Source organism: Arvicanthis niloticus, chromosome 5 (genome assembly GCF_011762505.2).
Source record: "Arvicanthis niloticus isolate mArvNil1 chromosome 5, mArvNil1.pat.X, whole genome shotgun sequence".
Lineage (NCBI taxonomy): Eukaryota > Metazoa > Chordata > Mammalia > Rodentia > Muridae > Arvicanthis > Arvicanthis niloticus.
The window spans coordinates 40,355,515-40,363,648 of record NC_047662.1 but is presented as its reverse complement, the minus strand read 5'-3'; positions in this window follow the sequence as shown (position 1 = coordinate 40,363,648).

The following is an 8,134-nucleotide window of genomic DNA, read 5'->3' as shown; positions in this document are numbered from 1 at the left end:
GAGAGACCTCTCTGATTTGGGACTACTTTGTTCTTCTCATTCATTCTCTAGATTGTCTCTTGTGTCTTCTTGAGTCAACCCCCACCTCTGCCCTTAGGCAAGTATTTATCTAGTTGGTGGATATGCACCATAAATGTCAGATAATCAAGGTGCCATGAAATGGTAAGGAAACAGTGTTTTCTTGACTCTTTAGAAGGTTAAGACAGACACTTTAAAAAACCCATACATACGGGGTCTAGGGAGATGGGCTAGTGAGCACAGTGCATGCCATATGAACTTGAAGATGTACATTTGAATTGCCAGGCTCCATATAAATCTAGGCACAGTAGGACACGTGTATAAACCCAGAGCTCTTGTGGAGAATCTCTGGAAAGCTTGCAGGACAGCTAGCTTGGCACATACAATGGAAAAACAACAAAGAGACCTTGTCTTAAACAAGATGGAAGGTGTGGGCTGAAACCCAAGCTTATCCTCTCTCCTCCGCATATTCCTACAGTGACAAGCACATGGCTCCATCCCCTACTCCCCACCATATACATGCACAACATCCCAAACCAAATCCAAACCCATACCCTGACTCAAGAACAAATTTTGTTTTGGCAGCTTCACCTGCCAGTCCTAAAAAAGCCCCAAAAAACAAAAACCAAAAAAAAAATAAAAAAACAAATACAGCAAGCAATTGTCAGACTCTAAAAGACCTAAAGGTCAGGATTTAATTTTGTGTTGTTAATTGCTTTATTCTTCTCATCTACAAGGGCACATAGTAAGTCTCATATAGATTTTGTGGTTGAGGGACTAGACAAACCCAATCTAGGGTACGAAATAGAAGAAATAAAGTTGGGCCCAAGCCAAAAGAGAAGCTAGAGGAGACACAAGTGGTGGGGTGGCAACTCATAGGAGCTGAGAAACAAGGTTGCAGAGACTGAAGAGGTGACCAGGGTTTAGAAGTCTCAACTATTAGGCCAGGCTTTTTGTCCTGTGTCCTAGGACCCTGGAGCAACCAGGAGAGTTTTAAGTTATTGTGAGTCCTATTACATAACTTCTTTTCCATAGAGCACTCTCTCTCTCTCTCTCTCTCTCTCTCTCTCTCTCTCTCTCTCTCTCTCTCTCTCTCTCTTTATCTCTCTTTATCTCTTTATCTCTCTCTCCCTCTCTCTCTGTCTCTGTGTGTATGTGCGTGCGTGTGTGTGTGTGTGTGTGTGTGTGTGTGTGTGTGCGCGTGCATGCGCATGTGCATGCCTGCACGCCTGCCTGCCTGTCTGTCTTGCTTTTCTTGCAGGCCCAGGCTGATTCCTTAGGAATTCTCTGTCTGGAAAAAGTCATTCAGTAAGTAAAATGTACCATGCTATCTGTTCTTCCCTTATCTAAATCCAGCTCGACTCAGACCCACATCCCTCATAATTAAACCCAAACTCAAGCTATATTAGGCAAATATTTAAACATAATAACTCAAGAAGAATGCTTTAGGAATTGTGTGATAAAGATGTCAGAGCTTTGTCATTTCAGAACAGCCTGAAGGGAGCTGGGAAGGAAGTCACTTTGAGATATTTTAATAATGTGTCCAACCCTTGATATGTATAAATATGATGACAACCAGATGCCAGTCTCAAAGGCGATGGGCCCAGCTTTGGTTTTGTGTGTTTGTGGTATCTGCCCATGCCAGGGTCTGTATACATGCATATATCATTAGCAAATACTTTGTATTCATTAGTAAAAAGAACATACTAGGGTCCAAATATTGCTCTAGGCACAGAGTCCAAGGAATCAATGTTCACAGTCCAGTTCCTTATCCTCAAGGAGTTTTCAGTTAGTCGGGGAGAATGACAGGTGACCATAAGATCCCTACAAGAAGAGTAGCTCTAGCTACTAGATGAGATTCGTGCTCTCTCATAAGAATCTATTGAGTTTGATATTTTGTTCCTGTTTTATAAGACAAGGGAAGTTGTTCTGTGGCCAGTAAATGGTACAGTCAGGCTTTGAGGATAGGTATGACTCCACACCTCTGCTCTTTCCACCCCACCTGTTTTGCTTTAGAGGAGAGCCAGCGTATGTGTGAGGAAAGGGACTAGGAGAAGGCAGCTGTGGGTATTAGGAGTTCTTAAAAATGATGGAGGAGTGCTGCAGAATTATTAAGGGCTGATTACTCTGTCTAGGCAGATATAATCAGTCGGCTATTCTGCAAGTGTGTCCTTTTCTGGACAGTAATTTGCCTGTAGATGGAGAGAGGCAATTCTTGTCTAGTGGCTGTCTCACCACAACTGGAGTAACTCCAAAGATGCTCAATTTCTTCTTAGAATTCAATACAGGGAGCTGTCAGGAGCAGACAGGTCTCTAATCAAAATGAACATTAATACAGAAATGTTTGTCACATCAATTCTGTGGACTTCTCACGTTTTGAAAACCAACTATCCATGTAAGGTATTCTGGACTGTTGTCTGTTCACTCCACTCAGCTATTTCTAAATAAAACATAGAAAACACCCTAACAATAAACTCCAAGCCATGAATTTGCTATAGTCCCTTAACTCATAGGCTAACCATCTCAAATCTGTTAAAAAAGTTAAAGAAGAACTGGGTCTAAGCCTTGTATTCCTAAATGTGTTATACTGGTACAATGCCTATGAGAGTATCTGCCTTCCTGGACCAGAAGGCAGAAGAACAGATGCTCCAACGTTTTGTAGTATAGGGAATGTCCAGGTGTTCAGAGGTCTCTATAAATTGGCTAAGTTTTAGAAGCTATGCTTTGTGCTTCCCACAGTTTTAGTTAACTCAGTCATTCTGGATTTCTGACGGGGTTGAAAACTTATAGTCTCATAGCCAATCCTGGCTATTTACTTTGAGAGAAAAGATTTGAGTGGATGGTTTTCAGCTGACATTCATTCTAAAGCCAAGGAAAAAGCCAGGTTCAGAACTAAGTGTTTTAGTTAGGAGAGATGACAGAGGTTCTGGTTAGTCAACAAAATGATGAACTGGGTATTAGGACTATCTTGTACCTCACTGGTACAAATTGGCATAATTATGCTCTAATTGTATTTTGAGGGAAAAGTTTTATTTTAACAGGAAGGGTGATATGTAGGTGGAGCTAAGGTGGGAGGAGTACCAAGAGGAAGAGAAGGAGTAAGGAGAGGAGGAGAAGAAGGAGAGATGAGAGAGAGAAAGAGAGAGAAAGAGGGGGGAGACAGGGAGGCAGATGTTCACGTGTCGACACCAGTCAAAGATAGTTGATATATCTAGGTTGGGTAGTGGGTTACACCTCTGATTGAGCATTACCAAATTTATAAAACCTTTGATTAACATTTTAAAAAAGGGTATAAATGGAAAAAGGAAAAGAGGGCATGGGATAGGGGTTTTCTATGGGGGGGGTGGGAAATGGGGAAAGGGGATGGCATCTGAAGTGTAAATAAAATATCCAATAAAAAAATGGAGGAGGAAATGGGAAATGGAAACTGGCTAAGATGGGGATGGGGAGATGGAGAGAGTGGAATCACTGGTCTGTGATTAAAGGTAGGCAAATTACCAAAGAGCAGAAGTCCACAGACTTTATTTTCAAATTTATTTAAAAAATTTGACTTTATTTGTATCTATGTGAGTGCACTGTATGTGTCTGTGTGCCTGGTGCCCATAGATACCAGCAAGAGGGCACCAAATCCTCTGTAACTGGCACCAAGGAAGGTTGTAAGCAGCCATGTGGGTACTAGGAATTTAACCCAGGTCCTCCACAAGAACAGCGAGTACTCTTAACTGCGGATCCATTTTTCTGTTCCTTAGAGCATTTATTGTAATGGGAGCTGGGCTCAGTACTCTCAAGGTTCCGTGAATAGAGCAGAGCTTGGTGCTGAGGTGAAGTGGGGGCTTTGGCCTGTCTATTTCAGCAGAGAGTTCAGTAAACAATATTGATCTGAAGCCTTAGGGAACCACACCAGATGTCAGGATAAGGTCAGACAGGAGAGGTTGAGAATGTAAGCAACTGATTTGGATGTCCTGAAAGCCCTTACTGACGGCCAGGGACTTCCTTAGATCAATCTACTACCACCAACATTGTGTATCACCCATATCTCTCCACAGTATATCCTATTCATCTGTGGTAACGACAGGGTTATCTACAGATTTCACTCACCTCCTCCTTTCTAGCACATTCCTGCTTTTCTGTGTATATGGGTATGTCTATATAACTTAGTTATGTGAGTGTAAATAACATATAGGAGGAAGCTGTGGGAGCCAGTGCATGATTCTGTTGTGATGAAGGCTGGTGTTAAAATACAGCCACTGTCCTCCCAGGGTCCTAAGTGTCCTCCCGGGGTCCTCAGTGATAACGAGTAAGGCCTTTCTGGTGATACCTAATGAGAAATAAATGTTCATCATGCCGACTCATGGATTCTTTGGAGTTGTTATTGTAATATAACTGACCTAATAATGACTAATGTAGACTGCAAGTTAAGGACAAATTCACACATACCCAGTCTCTTTGATTCATTCAGTCACCAGTCTATCAACCTATCCACTTATTGGGTCTCTGCTGTATATTAGCCTATATTTTGCCTAGCTAAGGAAGGATAAATATCAGTGAATATTTTCAATGTCTTTTCTTAATATAGTTACTTTCCAGCACAATGAGCAAAATTTTTTTCTGCATCTCATGATATCATATCTATATGTATCCATTATCTATATGTATACTATATCTGAATCTATGGTAAGTAGTAGGAGAGGAGGTGAGAAGTCATCCAGTTTGGATTTATTTTGGAAGGTAGTTTGTTGATTGATGGCTTGACATGGGAGATTCTATCACTTGCTCTGGAACCACATCAGTCACTTTGATGCCCACACCCAGACCATTTGCATGATACCCAAGCCACAAGAAGCTGGAGGCCTGCCGCCTTTCCTCTTATGCAGTTCAAGGGCCATTTGCACCACCAGATCTTTTTCTCTGATCACCTTGATTTAATGGTTTCTTGGTGGTTCATGTCTGTTTGCCTCCTTGGTTTTTGTAGACTTCTCCCATGAGAGCATTTGGGTTTCTGAGCAGAGCTCATACTGATGGCCATGGAGAGGAACTGTGCAGGTGCTACCACCAGCCGTTGCCTAGAGGGAGTTTCTAAGGAGGCTTCCAACAAGATCCACGTGCTGCTGGCTATTGGATTCCTTAGGCTCCAGAGCCTGTCTGTTCCTTAGGCTCCCAGAAGCTTCTGGCTGGTTTGTTTACTCTTTTATAGAATTCAAGATCATCATGTAGCATTCTCTCCCACAGAATTTAAGAAGAATGGCTGTTCCACAGACAAGCGTTAGAATCTGGAGAGTCTTCTTTTCCAGACAATCTTACTCAGTTTCCCAGGTGATCTTGAATTCCCAGATCCAATTGATCCTCATGGGATTGCAGGTGCACACCAATACTCCTGGCCATAGAGAGTCTCACTGTTAGTCGGCTGTGTGTGGTAAAGAAAACAAATGGTCAAGAGCAACACTCATATGGCAATAATCAAAGTTGTCAGGTGCTGCAATGATGATAGAAAAGGAAGTGAGGATTTTAGAGGGAAGACACCGAGCTCTGCTTAGGAACTGCTGAATTTGAAATTTACCAGGTGTCATCCAGTGGAAGAGATCCACCTGGTGACGCAGCTGGAACTATAGACTTGTCCATCAGAGTATCATCTGTATTTAAGGGCATGGGATTGGAGCCAGCTATGGTGGCATCCATCCATGATCTCAGCACCCAGGAAGTAGAGGCAGGAGGATCAGGAGTTCAGGGTCAGCCTTGACTGAAAATGAGTTCCATGCTACCCTAGGCTGAAAAAAAAATAACCAAGGAAATACACAAAAAGATAGGAGAATGAAGTATGGCAAAGTACTTGTCTTTAAGGAAGCATAGCAACCTATAGGAAGTGGTCTTTTGCTTCTGAGGTGAAAGAGGCCAGAGCATATTACAATAGGAAAGACAAAGAGAAGAGGCTGGGGATTTTATCCATTTATGCATCCAGTTATTCGTCAACGTCTAACTGGTGTTACATTTATTTCTTCTCCTCCTTCTCCTTCTCCTTTTCTCCTTCTCCTTCTCCTTCTCCTTCTTCTTCTCCTTCTCCTCCTCCTCCTCCTCCTCTTCCTCCTCCTTCCTTCTCCTTCTTCTCCTTCTCCTCCTTTTCTCCTTCTCCTCCTCTTCCTCCTCCTCCTCTTCTTTTTCTTCTTCTTCTTATTCTTATTCTTCTTCTTCTTCTTATTCTTCTTCTTATTCTTATTATTATTATTATTATTATTATTATTATTTTCGAGGCAGGGTTTCTTTGTGTAGCCCTGGCTGTCCTGGAACTCACTCTGAAGACCAGGCTGGCCTCAAACTCAGAAATCCACCTGCCTCTGCCTCCCAAGTGCTGGGATTAAAGGCGTGCGCCACCACTGCCTGGCTTATTACTTCTTCTTACTTAACAGATATTTTTGAGCACCCACTGGGTGCACCACTGAGTGCCCTGGGATAACTTCAAGACCCTGCCCTAAAGCCAGAAGATAGGGATGGGACCCACCATGCTTTGAGTTCTATATTAGAATCTAGAGCTGACAGTTGGTGAGCAGCTGCTTCTGAGGCTGTTCCAAGGTCCTGGTTTCCAGTAGTGAGTTTGTTAGGTCTGGGTATGAAGGGTCTTGGTATGACCTGACCACAGACAGTAAGTAGATGCCCTCTGGGGCACCAATATAGACAGTTACATTATTTAACATGAGAAAAAATACAAGTGGTTATTAGATAACATACCATAATTTGTTTCTTTTGTCTAATCCAGAGTAAGTCCCTTAGTTGGATCAAGAGAATGGGCCACTTTGGCTCTTAGCTTTCTATATAGCAAGATATATAACGTTGGGATTTAGAGGCTTTTCTTATACACAAATATGAACCTCCTTTTGGCCATTATTGTCTAGTTTGCTCAACTTCTCATAGTAAATGTCTACTTGAAAATAGGCCCTTTGTGGAAATCCCCAGGTAACCTGACTTTAAAGCTTTATGGAAAAACTATTCATTACATGAAAGTAACGAATAGTTTGCTTGTTTGGTTTTGATCAGCATCTGAGACAGCTGGTCACTTGTTCATCTTTTTCTGATATTTACGGTGCATGTCCCCATGTGCTGCTGCTCTCTGCTTCCTACCTGAGCACTTAATTCAACTCCTCATCTCGATCCCTGAAGACACAGAACCTCTCAGCCCTGCTGCCTTTATGCAGGGCCTTCTCTCATGGTTTAGGTTTGTCTTAAAACAGAAAAAATGGTGTCCCACAAAAGGAATTAGACATGAGGTTGTGGGGCATTATCAATAGCTTCAGTACAAAGTAGAAGCATATTTTAGGTTTTTTTTTTTTTTTTTAAATAATTACTCTCTCATACAATGCATCCCAACTACAGTTTCCCTTTCCTTCACTCCTTCCAAGCCTCCTACTTCCCTGTCTACCTTCTCCCCAGATCTGTAGGAGATTGGTATGATGCTGCTTATAATCAAATGCTAAATACTGCCCCCCCAAGATCTGATTCTCTCTGATAAGGAGATCCTCATGTATAACAAACGATGCTATGTAACCAAGGCCAAAGCCTGTGATTGAGCAGTAGATAGAGGCAGCAGCAGCAGCAGCAGCAACAACAACAACAACAACAACAACAACAACAATAACGAATCTTAACTAATGATCTCACCCCAGATGGGCAAATCTCAGCATGATTACAAAGCATGAAAAACCAAGATAACTTTCGTCCTCTAAAAATTACCAATCTCCCAGGAACAACTATGATCAAAATGACTTAGACAAAATTGGATCAGTAGCTGAGAGCTTACATCCTTTAAAAAATTACTTTATTTTTTTATTTATTCACTTTACATCTTGATTACTGTCCCTTCCTGGTTTCCCCTCACAGTCCCTCCCTCCATACCCACTTTCCTTCTCCTCTGAGAAGGTAGAGGCCCCCTGGGTATCCCTTCAACCCTGGCACATCAAGTCTCTGCAGTGCTAGGTGCATCCTCTCCCACTGAGGGTAGACAAGGCAGCCCAGTTAGGGACAAAATCCACAGACAGGAACAGCTTTAGGGACAGCCCCAAATTCAGGTGTTGGGGGACCTACATAAAAACCAAGATGCATATCTGCTATATATGTGCGGTAGGTTCAG